This window comes from Ambystoma mexicanum, chromosome 6p (assembly GCF_040938575.1).
Source record: "Ambystoma mexicanum isolate Mex_15411 chromosome 6p, UKY_AmexF1_1, whole genome shotgun sequence".
Lineage (NCBI taxonomy): Eukaryota > Metazoa > Chordata > Amphibia > Caudata > Ambystomatidae > Ambystoma > Ambystoma mexicanum.
The window spans coordinates 1,515,706,121-1,515,725,396 of NC_090935.1; positions in this window are offsets into that span (position 1 = coordinate 1,515,706,121).

Here is a 19,276-nt window from a genome sequence, read left to right on the forward strand (position 1 = left end):
ATAGTGGGGGCAGTCATGCTGCCTACACCAGGTGTTAGCAATCATCACTGCACGCCCCTCATCCGCAGGCACATATACATGCCCAGAACACCCACAGAAAGGCATGCCATTGTCCAGGACTTTTACAGGGTGGCACACTTCCCCAAAGTGCTCGGTGCCATAGATAGCACCCATGTGGCCCTAAGTCCACCTCGGGCCACTGAGCACATCTACCGAAACCACAAGCACTGGCATTCCATCAACGTGCAGGTGGTATGCGATGCAAAGGGAATCATCACCTCTGTCTATGCAAACTACCCTGGCTCCACCCATGACAGTTTCATATACAGAATGTCCGCCCTGAGCCGGGCCCTGGAAGCTGGGCAGCATGGCAACACATGGCTCCTAGGTGAGTACAAATGCCCGTGCACATGCATGCATGTCACACACACACAAATACACAAACCCTAATAATCACAACCATCATCACCTCTCCAGGGGACAGTGCTTACCCTTTGAGCAACCACATGATGACGCCAATCCGGAACTCACCACACCACCCCAGGTAAGATACAACGCGGCCTATATTACAACCAGAGCCATAGTGGAGCGCACATTTGGAGTGCTGAAGTCACGCTTCCACTCCCTTGACCGCTCTGGCGGGCAGCTGCTCTATGCACCCCCAGTAGTGTGCCCGGACCCAGCTTGTGGCCACATTTTTCACCTAAACTCCCACCCCTGTGGAGTGCACAAAGGCCTGGCACATACCAGGTGACAATCGATGATGACAAAGAGACAGTCAACTGTCACAACCTTACCACCCTGAGAATGTTGCCATGGAAGTGCCACATTGTGTGCATCCCTATCTACTTAAACATAAGCAATCCTGTGTGACCACAAGGCACACATGCAAGCTGTGAATCACACAGACCTGCAAAACAGGCCATGACTATCACTGTTAGGTCACCCAAACCCTCCCAAACCACAACAGGACATGGCAGGCAATAGCTATACACCAACACAGTACCAATAAGGTACACATTGACATGTGAAAAATTTAAAGTGGCATCAGACAATGATGCCTGATAAGGAATCAGTTGAAATGACGGACCAACAACCTCCCACACAAAAGAAGTCATACCCAAATGCATTCCAACAGTTGTAGTTGTAACATAACAATGAAAGCCTGCGGGGGCGTGGCTATGAGGGCCATGTAGGAGGACACGTTCTGGAGGAGCTCCTGAGATCCTGCAATGATCCAGGCAAAAAAGTGCGTGAAGACGGGCCGTCGACCACTGAAAATACACATGCCGGTGTGTGAATGATTGGGCTACGTGTGGTGAACTTCTGGATGGTGCAGGAGTGACGGCACAGAGATCAGTGCGGAAGAGATAAGGAACACCGGAGACGAAAGATGACACAAAATGGCCGACCGGGGTCCGGAACAAAGGAAGAAGCAGGCCGCACGGTGACCCAGCGAAAGCGGCGCACTGAGTGCACATTTGTCACTTGAGCAAACTATAGGTCCCCTGGGTCATGTCGAATAGAACGGTGAGGCCGAAAGCGAAACAGACCACCCTAGACGACTTCACTAAGACGTTCCCGGGTCAAGACATTACCAAGAGCAGGGACAAGCTGGCTGCGAGCGGCATGACGACTTTGGGCGCTAACCAAGAAATCCTGGCTGCGATTGCGGACCTAAGGGCGGCCTGGGAATCTAAGCTCGAACTAGCCGTCACTGAACTAAAAACGGCACTGGACCTCAAGGTCGGAGAGGTGCAGGAGGACATTAACCTACTCCGACAGGATGTCAGGGCCTTGGCGGAGCGCACAGAGTCCCTTGAGAAGGAAGTCAGCCCGAATACTGCGAATTGCGCCTTCCATAAAGCCGAACTGCACGCCCTGATACAAAGAGTGGGCAACCTGGAGAGCAGAGCGGAGGAGGCGGAAGGACGAGCCCATCGAAACAACATCCGCATTGTGGGCCTGCCGGAGGGATTGGAGGTCCACGATCCCACGGAATTCATTGAATCCATGTTATTGCAAGAGATACCCGGAGGAGCCCTATCCCAAGGATTTGCAGTAGAAAGGGCACACAGAGCCCTAACAAGGAGGCCGCCACTGGGAAACCCGCCTAGGCCTGTGATCGCCAAAATTCTTAATTACCGCGACCGGGAGAGGATACTGGAACACTTTCGTAAGGGAGGAACGATCACACGAGGAGCGGCAAACATCACGGCTTACCCGGATTACACCCTGTCTGTGCAGCGTAGCCGCATGAACTTTGGGACAGTAAAGCGGAGATTGAGAGAGGCGGGCCACAAATATATGTTACTTTATCCTGCAAAATTGAAAGTCATTCATAAACATGAAACTTTGTTTTTTGAGACCCCTGAGGATGCCATGGGATGGCTCGTTGCGCAAGGATGTCCCCAGGAGTCAGAAGTTCGTACGGAGAAAGAGCTCGGAAGAGATAAGTGATGCATGAAGAAGGTGCCGCAAGATAGCGTGGCACGTGGGACTTGAATATAGTCGCTTGCGCAGCCTTCAGTAGAGAAGGTCAGACTATTGCACTATTTGTCATAAGCACTGTGGTTAATGTTGACTTAACGGGAGCCTTACGGAGCGATTCTCTCTACCCCACAACAGTTTTAGTTAAGTGGCCATTAGGGTGACTTCACCCTACTGAGCTCTGTGCATCGTTCGGTGCCTGCAGGGCTAGATGTGGGGGTGCCTGAGCTCCGAGGATGGAGCTGGGCAGCAGTTGGGGTGTGTGATGTTGGGGAAGGGATGGGTGGGGGGAGGGGAGGGAAGTTGGGGTTTTGTTGTGTACATAGTTATGGGGAGTTTGAGCTGGTAAGAGAAGCTACAAGTAAAAAAGGAGGGCTGTATCTGTATCACGTGGGCAAAGGGGAGTCGCTACATGGGAGGCAGGAAGACACTCATGAGCCATGGGAGACCTTAAGATCGTAACATGGAATGTCAGGGGACTTAACAGCTACTTAAACAGGAACAAAGTCATGATGTACCTAAAAAGACAGAGATTGATATTGCGCTGTTGCAGGAAACACATCTGACCCAGCAAAAATTGGAACTGGTGGGGAAGAAGTGGAGAGGCACTGTAGTGGGCTCTCCGTACTCTGCCTGCGCTAGGGGAGTGCTGGTCTGGGTGGCACCGCACGTTCCGCTCCAACTCACACAAGAGGTGGTGGACACGGAGGGCAGGTTGGTCATATTGAAGGCCTTGGTAGAGAATAGAGAGGTGTGCATTATAAATACATATGCCCCCAACCAAAACACTGCTACGTATTTTAGAACCCTATGTACTCATCTGGGCGCGTGTGTGGGGGGAGCAGTTATTTGGGGAGGGGACTTTAACTGTGTGCTCGACCCAAAGGCAGACAGATCTGATGGGAAGATTGATCGGCACACCCCGGCGGCCAGGGTATTACAGCCATTACTAGAGGACTTTGGGCTGGCGGATTTTTGGAGAATGAAACACCCTAATGAAACACAGTACTCTCACTACTCAGCTCCGCAGCACCTGCACACGAGGCTGGATTATTTTTTTGCCACGCCAGATGTGATGATAGAGACCACCCAAATAGAATATAGAGTGAGGGTCCTGTCGGACCACTCGCCCCTGGTGCTGACCTGGCAGCACTGTCGCCCCAGGGCACGGATACCGACGTGGCGCCTCCGGGCGGAGGCGCTCAGAGACCCAGTCTTCAGGGAAGACATCAGGGATGCGATCTCACAGTACTTTGAGATGAACACAGGCAGCATAGATTCAGCGGGTACACTCTGGGAGGCCTTTAAGGTTGTGTTGCGGGGTGCTGCTATTGCTAAGTCAAAAGGCCTGCAGGGTGGGGTCCTAACAGAACTAGAGGAGACGGAGAAGAAACTGGAGCGCGAAAGCGACAGGGCAGGAGGGGACACAGAACTTGTACTCGAGTTGCAGCAGAGGTGCGCAGAGCTTTGGGAAAGGCTCTGCAACCTTAACTACACAAAGTATTTCGAGAGGCAACATGCAGGTGGGGATAAAACTGGCCGCTTGTTGGCGTGGTTATATAAGAGCGAAACCCCCAGGACCCCGATTAGGATAATAACTAGAGAGGACGGGGAGGTGGTTGACACCCAGGAAGGAGTCAACGAGGCATTCTTGGACTATTATAGAACATTATATGAGGACAGAGGAGGGGACAATCAGGAGGAGATTAGAGAAACACTAAAAGACATGGAACTACCTAAGATTAGTGATGAAGAAAGGGAGGAACTAGATGCACCAATTACCCTGGAGGAATTAGAGGAGGTGGTAAAACAGCTGCCCACCTGCAAGACCCCGGGTACGGACGGATTCCCGGGCGAGTTTTACAAAACATATAAAGCAAAAGTTCTCCCCCCTATGCTAGAGATGTTTAATGAGTCTTTTGAGAAGGGTTGGCTACCGGATACGCTCAGAGAAGCACTAATCGTGCCGCTCCCCAAGCCCAACAAGCCAGGCCATTGCTGCGGCTCCTATAGGCCGTGTCAATGTTGAACTAGGACAGCAAGATCTTGACGGTGGTCCTGGCTAATAGGCTATGAAGGGTCATCAGTAAACTGATACACCCGGATCAGACAGGCTGTGTCCCCAATAGAAATATAACCCACAACCACAGGCGACTCCACCGGGTGATTGAAGAGGGGAACAGAAGCGATGGGGAAATGGCGGTGGTGTCCCTAGATGCAGTCAAGGCTTTTGATTCAGTGAGGTGGCCATGGTTGCTGGCGCCCCTGGAAGAATACGGGATGGGGCCGGGTTATATTAGGTGGGCGAAATTGTTGTACAGTGAACCACTGGCCAGAGTACGCACAGGATCGGTGATATCTGAGAGGTGGCAACTCAGTAGAGGCACCAGACAAGGGTGCCCCTGGTCCCCGATGTTATATATTCTGGCCCTGGAGCCCCTGGCAGTGTACCTCAGACAACAATATGACATGGTCGGTATTGAAGCAGGGGGAGAGAAACACCTAATATCCCTATATGCTGACGATTTGTTACTGTATTTGAAATATCCGGAGGAAAATCTTCAGTATATTCTAGAGGTCATGGAAAAGTATGCAGAACTGTCCGGCATAGAGGTGACCCCCCAAAAATCGAGCATGTTCCCATTGGGGAGCTACATAGTAGCCCCTCTGCAACGATTGCCAGTGTTGTCCGTACCTTGGACGGCTGATTCTTTCCGCTACCTCGGAATAGATGTGTATCATACTGTGGAGGGGGAACACTTGCATAACACCGAGGTGGCTGTGAAGAAAATCCGCACAAATATGAAGTTTTGGGAGAAGCTGCCGCTGGCGATGATGGGGTGGGGGGTGATGCTCAAAATGGTGGTCCTGCCTAGGCTGTTACATTTCTTCAGTAATATACCATACCTGATACCCAAGAAGTTTTTTGTCAAACTGAACAGCATGTGTAGGGACTTCCTGTGGCACGGCACCCGCAATAGAGTGGCGCTATGGAAGCTATAGAACTTCCATGATAGAGGGGGCATCAAGCTGCCGAACTTTGAGGCCTATTATGTAGCCAGTCAATTGCAATATGTAACCAAATGGCTCTCTGATGAAGAAACTCCTGAATCTAGGCTGTTTGGGCAGGACTGCACCCCGTTTTACCTAAAAGAGATTATCTGGGTTCCTAGACTTGAAATGAATAAACGCCCGGATATGCTGTTGCTTGGGTGGAAGATGTGGCACAGAGTAGGCCAACTGATGGAGAACCCGTGCCCGTGTTCCCCACAGGTGCCACTAGTTGCCTTAGCTAAGGGAGACAACCAGCTCAGGATGATGATCAGGACCTATTGGGAATCGGTTGGGCAGGCCACATTGGGAGACATATGGCAAGAAGGGGCTATTAAAGAATTTGAAGACCTGGGAGAAGAGACAGGCTTGCATGGAGGCCAATATGTCACGTATCTAAGGCTAGTGCAGACTATTCGCAAAACCTGACCGGAGACTGTACTGGCGGAAGAACCAGATGCTCTAATCGGAACAATATATGACATATCAGAGGGAGGGCACGAGATCTCTAGACTATATGAGATGGTGATGACCCGGGTGGGGAAGGATTTGACTGATCTGAGGCTGGACTGGGAAGCGGAGGTGGGGACACAGTTGACCGATGGAATGTGGGAACGGGCCATAGGATACCACAAGAAAGTGTCCAGAAATGCTAGATTGCAGCAGATACAGTTATACATAACGCATAGAGCCTATATGACACCGAAGAGAATATCTAAGTTTGCAAACGCAGGAAGACAAGCATGCCCGAAATGCGATGAGGAAGACGCTGATATGACACACATGTTCTGGTCTTGTCCAGTGATTGAAGCTTTTTGGGGGGAAGTGGCACGGAAACTAGCGGATAAAGGGGTCCCGCTCAACATAGATACGGCCTGGGCCTGCCTGTTGGGAGGGTTTCCCAGACCACAGAACACTAAACACCTTGGGAAACTGAGGGACCTGGCATATGTGCTTGCTAAAAGAAGGATAGCCATGGGCTGGAAGCAATGCCACAAGCCACGGGTAGAGGTATGGTGGCGGGACTTGCAAAAATGGGCGGAGGCTGAACAGTGGTGTGGCAGGAGGCATGTAGCAATTGCGGGCAGGAAGATGTAGGCAACCTGATGGCTTGGAGAATGTTAATAACAGGACTGTTTGGCACAGTAGTGGATCCTGCAGCTTCGGAAGGAAGCGATACCCAGCCACACGCAGTGGATACAGAACCGGAAATGCAAATAAGCTCTTGAGAGGGGGGGGGAATTGGGGAGCAGTAATGAGTGTTAATTGATATTCACGAGTTTATTGTAAATAATGCTGCAAATTTGGTTTGTATTGTTTACTTTTCAAAATAAAAAACTTAAAAAATAAATAAATAAATAAATAAAAACAATGAATGCCTGCCGGCATGCACATTGTGCATAGCAAAATCAACACTGCACCTTCTGTGTGCCGTGTCCACCTCATGCAACACACTGCTCAGCGCACACCATAGTGAACAGCCATTGTGTGTGACGCACACCCTAAGCATCACATCTAAGCGACAAACTACATCAAAAAGCAAAATATGCATGTACAGGATCCACAATTGGGCATAGATCATGTGCCGCAGGGACACAGTGGGCACCAGAAGGCAGAGTGTACATGTGGACATGGAAGGGTGGTTGTACATGTAGTGGATCATAGTGCGAGTGTGTGGGTCAGTAGGGATATTCACTCAATATATGCATGTGCAATCAAGTGACCATCAGTGTCCTCTACACATCACATGTGAACATTCACCATGTGTACAACCCAGCATGTCAAGCCACAACTATTCCCTCACACTTGAAAGCTAAACACAACACATGAACAGGCATTGATCAGCAGAATACATCATGTACATAGGATACCGCAATTACAATGTCAGGGTGCGCATCACACTGTAGGGCAAGGCAACTGTCAACAACAAAACACCCCCCCTCCCTCACAAATCACCATGACCCACTGAACAACAGCACCTGGGTTATGTAGCCTTCATCCTTGAAGTTCACCTGGTCACAGGATCACCCTTCCCCTTTGTCAACATCTCCCACCTTGTGTGCAAAAAGAGTCCAGCACCCTCAGAGGCCACCTTGACTTGAAAAACACCAAATCAAAGAGAACTGAAAGCAGGCCAACACAGAAGCCAAGCAAAAAGCCTGCAGGCAGCAAAACAAACCAGAAGAACCTCCAGAAGATGACTTGAAGTAGCAGTACGTCACAAAGCCCAAGTACTACCACAATGACGTAACAACCAAGGTAGCACAGTAAAACAATGTCACAACAGGATGTGTACCATGTGTGGTACATAACACAGAATAATGCACCACGAACTGATTTGTACTGTCACAGCTCCCGTGTACAGGTGCAGGAGTGGCACAAACCAACCACCCCACCGTGGTCTGGGTGCTTGCAAGGTCAAACTCACACAGGCCTCTGAGACCCTGGTGGGGAAGGAGGGTCAGGGATATGCAGTCGGGACAGGCATTGCTATACTGGATAACCGGAATGAGGGGCAGGAGAGGGGAGTAGGATTCACACGGGAAAGTAGGAAATGCACAAAAATGTACTCCTCACATTTACACATACACAAGTACACCAAACCTGATCATCATGCACATAGTAACAAATTACTCAAATGGAAGACAAAGAGAAACTTATCTCTGGGGTGAGTGCTGGCCTCCTGCCTGCACACTCTTAGGTCCGGTAACAGGAGCAGTTTAATGCTGCAAAGAGAGCCACAGTTACTAATCTGTGCGTGCCCATAACACACAAACACACCACCATATATGCCCCAAAGTAACAAAATACTCTACAAACAAACAATCTGGTGTGGATGCTTCATACCCATGCGTAACATTACCCCTGTGATGGTTCATACACAGTCAATGCAGTAAGTGATGCTCCGCTGGGTGCGTTGCAAATGGAAGACCAATGTGTCACGAATAACACAACAAGTAATGTTCCCTGGGTAAGCAGCCAGACGCAAATAGCAAGGTATGACTTCAGAACAAGTCGTGTTCCACCATGACCCAAATAAAGTAGGTAGTGCATGTGTCAAATTCTAGATGGTAATGAAATGCACTGCACACAAGTCTGTCCCTTGTTGTCTGTCCCTGTGAGCTGCTTCTTTCCATGTCTTGCAATGCTACATGGCTAATACAAGTGCCTCAATGGACCATTGTGGACCGGAAGGTATGTGCCACTGGCCCTGCAGGTGCCCCAGACAACTTTCCCATCAACTAGCCATTAGTCCACCAACGCATCTCAGATGTATTGTGCACTTCAACACCAATATTTGTCCAAGCCCACTGTCAGTGCTGCTACTAAACATGCATGTGCAACTGGCCAGGTGGAAGGTCTGCTGTGTTGTGGCCCCCTATGCTACTCACCTTGCCTGGAGTCCCTTGAAACACATCGGCTGTTTTCGGATGCATGAGCGCAATCCCTGTGCCTCTGCTTGTGCACACATGCGCATGTCGGCACCACCAAATGTGTCCAGCTTCCAGACGTCCAATGGCCCGTGTCTGCTGGCAAAGGTGGTCTGGAGGCTCATCCCCTGCAGAAAGTGCATGAAACACATGATTAATGCTTTAAAATCATCTGTGTGTGTCTCTTCAGGCATTACATGAGTGGACCGTGTCAGAGATGTACATCACAAATCATACCATCAGTCCGTCTTTCAGAGGCAAACTGTTGAACACACCATCTACGCCATGAATTGCAACAAGCACATGTACAGTATAGATAATAAACATACTACACAATGAATAGCAATGAATGTACATATCAATCAGGAAACCCCCATCTAGCGAATGAAGAACAGTGGTCAATAACACCCCTATCATCCCCACTAGGGGTGTTAACACAAGTTTCACAGCAGCAGACATGCCACAGATATGACAGTCCAGAGCCCTTGTATAATAGGCTGTTACACCGAACCATCCTTGCAAGCCCATGGATAAGGGAAGCAGGAGTGGCATATGTGAGTCAAGGACCCCAAGCTTCAAACACATACACAAGACAAGCTTGAAGGGCCCAGCTGGAACAGACAGTGGATGCTCTCAAAAGCCACAAAGCACCACACCGTCACATGAAAGCACAATAGACAAACAATTTTAAACCATATTAACTAATTACACTAACTATGAAAAACCTACATCACCTATTTAAACTAACTATCAAATTGAAACTAAACTAACTAAACTAAAAGAAAAATCAAAAATGGCCATATACGACCCAGGGGTGGAGGCACTCAGGAGGGGGGAGGTACAGGGTGCTGCTCAACACCCACATGCGATGATGTTGAGGAAAAAAAAAAACTCCATGGACTCAACGCCTGCACAGCCCGACCTATGTGGGAGATAGACCGTTGTCCGAGTCTGGCTCTTCCTGGAAAGGAGGACGTGGCACAGGAGCCTGACCACGCCTAGCCGCAGCTTGCCCCTCGTCGGCAGCAAGACTGCCAGATGGGTGAGCCTGGTTCTGTGCGGCGATCACACATAGGTCTGCATGCAGAACCTACCGTGATACACGTGCTTCCTCTTGCAAGGTAGCACATGTAACACAGAGTTCCTCCTGCAAGCCCTGGCTGGACAACTGCTGCACCTCCCGGCAAGCATGTAGCTCAGCCGAGATGGTACATTCAAGCTGCGCAAACCTCTCCTCTGCCCGCTCCCTCTGGGTCATCATAAGGACACCCAGAGTGGATCTGAGGGAAGCATACACTTGCCTCAGTGCCTCCATGTGTGCCTCTGCGTGAGCAGCAATTGCTTTACGCAGAGACGACATTTCAGCCTGGCGTGCCCTGTCTGAGGCCTCCATGCCCAGCCTGAGCGAGTGGGCCGTGGACCATGCCGCCTGCTGCTGGAGAAGCACCTGCCTAGCAGGGGGGAGCACGGATTGGGCCACACGCTCCATGCTCTCAGCGATGTTATCCATTGCTGCCCCTGCCGTTCAGAATTAGCAGTCATGTCTTGCTCCCACTCAGTATACTGCGGTTGCACGTGGCGACCGCGTTGCTGGGCTTGACCCCTGCGGGACCCAAGGACTGGGTGTCCTCGTTGTGTTGGAACTGCCCGCGGCTGCACGACTACATGCCCCCGTCGACGTGATGGCCCAGGCACATTAGTGACTGGTGTGGAGGGTGACCCTGTGTCCCGATCCACCACAGGCGGAGGTTCCAAGACTGTCTGACCCCTCAGTGCAGGTGTCACGGACAGAGGAGTGTCCACATCAGAATCACTCACCCCTGACATATGGCCCTGATGCTCGTCCAACTCGACATGGACGTCAGAGTGGTCATCAGGGCTGGACTCATTGCCAGCCAGAGACAAGATGGACTGTAGCACATGTGGGTTTTCGTGGCCTACCACCCCACAACCCCCACTTGTGCCGGGTTGCTGTAGTGATAACAACCCTGTGCCTGGCATGACAACACCATCCTCTAGCTCCATTGTGTCATCATCTGAAAAGTAGAGAGAAAAAAGTTCACTACACATGTTAGAAGCACACAACACACACACACAGACACCAAAAACATCAAGCAGAGATGTCACACACAAAATAGAACCTGCCATGCGTGTTGGGTCAACTTGAAATTGCATCTGTGATTAGGCATGACAAAAGGTGTCAGTTTGCACTGAAGTGGGTCAATGCAGTGCAGCAAATATGTAAGTTACTCACTATCTACATGTACAAGAACTTCATGATGTGTGTCATAAAATGTGAAGGCATTGCAAGGTCAACTTCAGGTATCACGTGCAATGTGCATTCAATGGGTAGCATGTCTACAAACAAACCACCCCTCCACCCAAGTACAAATGCAGGGATGCCTAGCATGGTATCAAAAGGCCGAACATAGAACTGTGTGTTGACAGACAGTGTTGACTAGCATCAACAGCATCATGTGAATCAAGTGACAACACGGCAAATGATGATGGGACAGTAAGCAGGACACATGATGAAACCTCTGGAGTGCACCCACGTGTGAAGAAGACACTAAACCAGTTGGACAGAGTCATTGGCCATTAAACAGGCTGAGGCCTGTGACACACACAGACTGTCAGGCCCTAAACATGTGTGCAACGCAGTACAGAGCCACAGTGGACATGGGAAGGCTGATGAAATGCCATGCAATGTATGTCACCCAGGACTTGTATTACATTGATCATCCAGTCAAGGACACATAGGGGCATGCGTGGAATGCACATGGAGCATGAATGGGCACTCATGTCCCTGCGGGCATCTGACCTCTGCACAGTACAAGTGAGATACCCTGCATCAAGTACTAAGGATGTACCACACAGCATGTCTGGCAGATTGGCCGCTGGAAGTTAGCATGTACACAGGACGCATGAACAGGGAAGTACCCAACGGCAATATTGAAGCAGACCAGTGCAAAGGTGGAATTGGTGTGCAGAGCGGGGGGTGAAGGGGCAAGGGAGCATGCCTACATGGAGTACCCGCATGCAGGCAGAGGACACATGCACGTCACTCATGCTATGACATTGTCCCTGGGCTGAGAGGAAGGTCACCCCACGCTACATGCAGAAGGGCCAGTGAGCTGGAACATGGACCGGAGGGGCATACTGGTAACCAGCATGTGAGTAGGGTGCAATAGTGGTGATGCGGACAGTCCCCGTCTGCTCCACATATCCACCATCCAGCAGAGCAGACATGCATCAGGAAAGCATTGCATTACTTGCACATCAGAACCATGTACACGTGACATGTAGTGGCAGTCATGCACAACACATCACACAAGTTAAACACACACGTCCTCAACAAACACACAGCAACACTCACAGGACTGGGCATCAAAGTCTGGCATCTCTCCCACTCCTTCGACCGATTCAGATGGTATGAACTCCGCAACGAGTGACTCATGCGGAGTGAGGTCTTCCTCCTCTGGTGCAGGCCCACTGCCAGTCACCAGAGTCAAGTTGTAATTTGAGGCACGCTTAGCCTTAGCGCTGCGTTTGAGGTCATTCCAACGCTTTTTGCACTCTTGCGCCGTGCGCACTTCATGGCCGAATGCACTCACATGTTCCGCAACTTGCTTCCAGTGGGTATCACAGTGGCCAGCCGTAGTCTGACAATTAGCAGCTACTAGCATGTCACGGTTGGGGTCCAGCACGTAGTCCATGAGGAAGTCCAGTTCCTGGTTGCAGAAAGGCTTCTTCCTCGACGTGCACAAGGTTGTGGCTGTGTGTGGGGCCCCAGCCTGTGCTGCAGGTGCAACCTTCCTCCTCTTGGATTGTGGCGCAGACCCTGGCTAGCTAATGCCGCCCTGATCAGTATGGCCAGTGGGTTCGGTGGATTGAGCCAAGGGAGTGGCAGGTGGAGGGACGACCAAAGGCCTGACTTGTGTCAGTGGCAGCTGGGTGCCCTCTAATGGACCCTGCGTAGCAACATCTGTTGTGGCAGGGTCATTGACCGCAACTGTCCTGGTTGGCAGACTCACAACCGGGGTGTTGTTGGGTGCATCTGCCCCTGCACTTGCCAACACCCGGCTGTTCGGGGTAGCAGATGACATAACTGCTCCAGGGACACGTGTCTTGGTCAGGGCAGCCCTGCGTGCCCCTACGGTTTCCCTCCTGGCCTGTTGGAAATCTTCCAAGGGCTCTTCAAGTGCCAACGCAGCGTGCGCTGGCAGACCCTGAGCCTGGGTGGTGGTGTCCACAGCTGCACCTGCAGCTACCATACCCTTGGGCCCGTGGCAGTCGATGAAACGGACTGCCGGGTCACACGGGCGCCAGTGCCAGATGCAGAAGCTGCATCTCCCGGAACCACAGGGGGAGGTGGCATGACTGCACCGACACATGGCACAACATCGTGCTCAAGTGGCGCACCCCTGCCTCTTCCCCCTCTGCGGCCACCCTGGACACACTGGAGTCCCTCTACTCACTGGTCACCCCGGCCACGTCCCTGACCACGCCCACCACGATGAGGATGCCCAGCTGAGGCGCCCCTCACCTTTGGTGGCCTCCCAACCATGGCACAGATGTAGTAGTGCTGGCACAGATGGAGTAGTGCCAATGGGAGGTGTACACTGCAATTGACCTGAGCAATTGGGGTGAAGGAGGTGGGATGCAAGATGTCAACAGCCCCCCTGCACCTGCAAGGCTTTATGTACCCCGGTGATGTAGTGACGGGTCACGCAACACTCAGGCACCCCTAAAACTGCAGTAAAACCGTGCATGCAACCCTGCAGCCTACGTGCGTGGAATCAAACTCCCGCAGTAAGTGGTGGCAGTAACACGAAAAACGCGTACGCGTGGGACACGCAGGCTACTATGACCTTGTAAACGGGTGCGATACACAGGGGCACCCGCAGTGGGAAAAATAGCGTGCGCGACTCACCGTCTGACTAGCGCGATGCAGAAAAACACGCATAGTCAATACCCCCACCAAAAGAAGAGATACGTCCTTGATAGCTATGACGTTGTGATGGCGTGCGAAACAACACGAAGCAGTAACACACGTCGGTCTCCACGAAAGGCACATACAGCGAACTGCTGGCCTCGCTCACCTTTAACCCGTGCTGAGGGAAACGCCTGCGCGCATCATGTCACTTACGCGCGTAGGCCCTTTCCTCGGATTACACACATTCACACACGGATGTGCAGTTTACATGCTAAGGGCCTTTCCTCAAAGTACACGTTGACGTGCAATTTTTTCACGTGCCAAATCACTCCGTATCAAGCTGGCCACACGAAAACACACGGAAGACCACGCTCCTGCCCAGAAGGTTGAATTACTGCCCACAGAGCCCCGAGCACACTCCCACCTGCCATCAGCTGCTGCCTGACTGCCTGCTGCCCACCTGCCCTGCTATTTACTGCCTGCACGTCAGCCAGGGGTGCAGTTGCTGTGACCACCCCTGCTGGAACCGAAGACTCCCGACTGGGATACCATCGCTCCACAGCCCAGCCCCAGGACCCAGTTGCCCACCCACTCCTGCCTCTGGGGTTGCCATGTCGGGCACAACACCATCTGGCACCACTGGCAACCCCCAGCCAGAGAGGCAGAGGCCCACCAGCTTCAGTGCCAGGGAAGTTGGTGTCCTGGTCGAATAAGTCCTGGGGCAGTATGATGCCCTCTTTGGAAGTTCGCGCGCCGACTATGAAGGACGGACCAGGATCTGGATGGACATCGTGACTGCCATCAACGCGGAGGGGTGGCAGTCCACGACTTACAACATGTCAAGAAGCGCTGGGAGGACTTCAGGTCCATGACCCTCAACAAGGTCCGGCACCTCTCGAAGGCAGTGGATGCCAAGGGGCGCCGGGGCCACCTGTTTGACCACCAAATGAGGGTCCTGGAACGCATATGACCAGCGCTCCACGTCCAGGTCCTTGAGAGGCAGACCCATCTGGAGTCGAGCGGTAAGTATACATGCATACTGATTGGACGCTGTGCATGTTGTGTTGTGCCAGTAGTGTGCAGGTTGCACATGTGTTTTTGTAGGGCCATGTAGGGATGTGTATGAACATGGGCGTGAGGCTGCCACATGTGAGTCCTCTCAGGTGTGAGACACATCAATGGTGTATGTGTTGGTAAGCATGCTGGGCAAATGCAGGTGTGGGAGCACACATGTTTGAATTTCTGTGTATGTACGTTGGCATGGTTGTGGTGTCACACATGGATGGTGGTTCCTGCTGCATGTCTCTGCACTGTGTACATGTGCATGTGTGTGTATTTGACAAGTGTGCTACTGTGATGCAACTTGGATGCATGTGACACTGACATGTAGAAGGCTGAATGCCAGATGTGACATGGATGGCGATCTCATCACTGTGACAGTTGGTGGACATGTCACATGCATGTAAGTGTGGTGGCGTGTGTGCATGTGTTGTGCACTCCCCGTGTTTCATGTGATGTCAGGCTCACCTTCGGATGCTCATGCTGTTGTATGTGTATGGATGGTGCTGGCTGGTGCAATATTGCTGTGGAATTGCTCATGTGTGTGAGTACAAATGACATGTGTGTTGGGGAGTGTGATGCCATGTCTGAAGTATGACACTGCCACTCATGTACAACTGTCATGTGTGTATCAGTCCATTGTACAGTGTTCTGATGCCTGTGTTTTATCTCTCTCTGTCTGCAGAATCAACTGATGAAGAGTGCGGAGAGGGTGCTGTGGAGTACAGCGGCAGGGATCGCACCACCAGCCGGAGACGCAAGGCCTGGCTCCCCTCCCAGGTTGTCATCTCGTCAGGGACTGAGGAGTCCAGTGCCGCGTCCCAGGCCACAGCTGCCGAGGGTAGGTCCAAGAGGCGGAGGTCGGAGTTGGACTCCTCCGCAGCAGAAGGGGCAGCTGAGACCCCACAGGGTCTGATGGAGGAAGATGGCATGGAGTCATCCAGGTTGGTGGGGGGTTTGGTGGAGGAGGAGGCCGTGGAAGGGACACACACGGGGTCTGGAGGTGGGGATTCCACTGGTGCTAGTGGTGCAGTGCAGGGGCAGGGACAGGAGGCAGCACAGGCCGCCGCGGAGGTGCCTGTGTGTAATCCTGTCCCTGATCCTGTCACTGCATCATCTGGCACCAGCAGGGATGCCTAGGTCCAGACCCGTTTTCAGGGAGGGGATGAGCACACAAAAACTGGCCTTCCTCTCCCTGCAGACGTGGCTATCCAGGACTGTGTTGAGCCTGTCCTGGCTGGAATAGCGTTGCATCAACGGGGCATGTGAGGTGACCTGCAGTCTTTTCGTGGAGAGACTGCACGTCGTCTCGCATGCCTTTTTGACCATGTTGACCTACTGGGACGTGTCACTGGTGCTGGATTCCTCCATGTGCTGGACCTTCTTGCGACCCCCTCCTCACCTGAACCCCCTATGCGCCAGTCGTCCTCCATGCCATCTTCCCACCCATGTATCACCTGGGTACCCTGTGGAGCTGCCTCTGACCCAGCAGCCAGGTTGGTGGAGGACACATCCCTGCCACAGTCGGGAGTCAGACGTCCAGCAGGGGTGGCCACCACGACAACTGCACCCCAGCCGGAGGAGGACGTGCAGGCAGCAAGAGCCAGGGCGCAGGCACAGGCACAGCAGCAGCAACATGGTGGGAGCAATGATGGCTCGGAGCCTTCAACATCGGAGGGGCAGGCATCGGCCATAGGGCAGGAAGACCCAGGATTTCAAGTGTCTTCTGTGTGACAGCGGTTGGGCCACGCCATAGATGCGGAGCGGCAGCGGGCGGAAGAAGCACAGCTCACAATGGTCAGGGCGGAGAACTCCATGCGGAGGGCCCTGAGGCGGGCCGAGTGCCTCGAGGCAATTCGCAGGGAGTTGGAGGTGAACATGTTGTCGTCCCTGCGAACCCTCGGGGCCATGGAAGAGGACCGCCTCCAGGACATTGAGCGGGATTTGCATTGGTGGAGGGAGAGTTTTGACTAATTTTCTTTAGGATTACTTTGGATTGGTTATACTTTTCATTTACTCTTCTTTTGCACATGGTTTTCATTTCATGTTTGCTATTTTGTTATGCTTTCATTTCATTGCTTTATTTTTGTACATAATACATTTTCATATTTTAGTTCCATGTGTGGAATTCGCTCATTGGGTTAATGCATGTGAAAATGTGGGTTTACACAATCAATGACAACCAGTGTGTGTGTGTGTGATGGACATGTGTTGATGTACATAGTTGACTTTTGGTTTGTGTCTTGAGATAGGCATGTCAGTGTGGGGTGGATTGGGAAATTATTGCGTCTCAAGAATGGGGTGGCATGCTGTGGTATTTTGGTGTAGAAGTGGGCCATGATTGTGCATCTTTACTTCATGTAGGGGGGGACATGAGTGGGAGCCTGCTGGCAGGTGCCCCTCACTGCTGGGGTTTGGGGGAGCTGGGGGACATGAGTGGGGGCCTGCTGGCAGGTGCCCCTCACTGCTGGGGTGTGGGGGTGCTGGGGGACATGAGTGGGGGCCTGCTGGCAGGTGCCCCTCACTGCTGTGGGGTGGGGGTGCTGGGGGACATGAGTGGGGGCCTGCTGACAGGTGCCGGTCAATGGTGGGTGGGGGTGCTGGGGGACATGAGTTGGTGATAACTAGTGCAAGGTGACATGTGGCTTGGCTGGGGGGCATGCCCATGGTGGATGGGCTGCCTGCGGGACATGACCAGGGGTGCAGGGTAGTCCCCTGTGCTGTGGGCTGCATGCAGGGGCTGTGGAGGGGGTAGAGGGCAGACCTGGGAGGACCTACACTGCCAATTCATGTGTAGGACTCCCCGCGCACCCCCGAAATACACGTACCCCGCTCTGACAGCAAAATCGCATGTGAATCTTCCCGCGAACTCCAGTAATAGACGTACCCCACTCACACAGGGCTTATCGCGTGTGAAACTTCCCGCGAACCCCCGAAATACACGTACCCACTCCAATCGCGTGGGAAACTTCCTGCAAACCCCAGTTATACACGTACCCCACTCGCACAGGGCCAATCGTGTGTGAAACTTCCCGCGAACCCCAGTTATACATGTACCCCACTCGCACAGGGCCAATCGCGTGTGAAACCTCCCACCAACCCCAGTAATACACGTACCCCACTCGCACAGGGCCTATCACGTGTTAACATTCCCACAAACCCCAGTTATGCACGTACCCCACTCGCACAGGGCCTATCGCATGTGAAACTTCCCACGAACTCCAGTTATACATGTACCCCACTCACACTGGGCCTATTGCATGTGAAACTTCCCGCAAACCCCATTAATACGCGTACCCCACTCGCACAGGGCCTATCGCATGTGAAACTTCCCACAAACCCCATTAATACACGTACCCCACTCGCACAGAGCCTACCACGTGTGAAACTCCCTGCGAACCCCAGAATTACACGTACCCCGCTCGCACAGGGCCTATCGCGTGTGAAACTTCCCACGAACCCCAGTAATACGCGTACCCCACTCGACAGTGCCTATCACGTGTGAAACTTCCCGGGAACTCCAGTAATACACGTACCCCACTCACACAGGGCCTACCGCGTGTGAAACTCCCTGTGAAACCCAGAATTACACGTACCCTACTCGCAGAGGGTCTATCGCGTGTGAAAGTCCCCGCGACCCCAGAAATACACGTACCCCGCTCGCACAGGTCCTACCACGTCTGAAACTCCCCGCGAACCCCAGAAATACACGCACCCCGTTCGCACAGGGCCTACCGCGTGTGAAACGTCCCGCAAATGAGCGGGGTACGTGTATTTCGAGGGGTGCGCAAGGAGTTTTACACACGATTGGCCTAGCGCGAGCGGGGTACGTGTATTCCGAGGGGTGCGCGAGGAGTTTTACACGCGTTTTCGTGATTGGGGGGGCTGTATGCTGGTCCACTGGCCGGTGCGCCATGTACTGGATTAGTGCACTGTTCAAGGGGCACGGGGTGGGGTTGGGGGCGTAACTGGCACTGCTGCAGGGTCGCTGCGCCACTCTGCGCTACGGCTGCTTAGGGATGTTAAAATCCATGAATACGCTTTGCGCCGAAATGGGTTTTGGCGCACGTGGCTGGCGCAGACTGCCGCACGCGCACACTGTGCTCCAGCCGCGTGCGCCACTTGTGCCCTGAATTCTATGAATTACCCCCTTGGTCTCCTGTGTGAGTCAGCGCAGCTCTGCCTCTCTTTATATACTTTAATAGGCTGTGTGGTGACTGTGGGGACAGACTCCCTTTGAGCCACTGCTTGTTGTCGGTGACTGTGAGGTTAATTATTGAAAACCCTTTGAGCTCAATATTGATTTTAC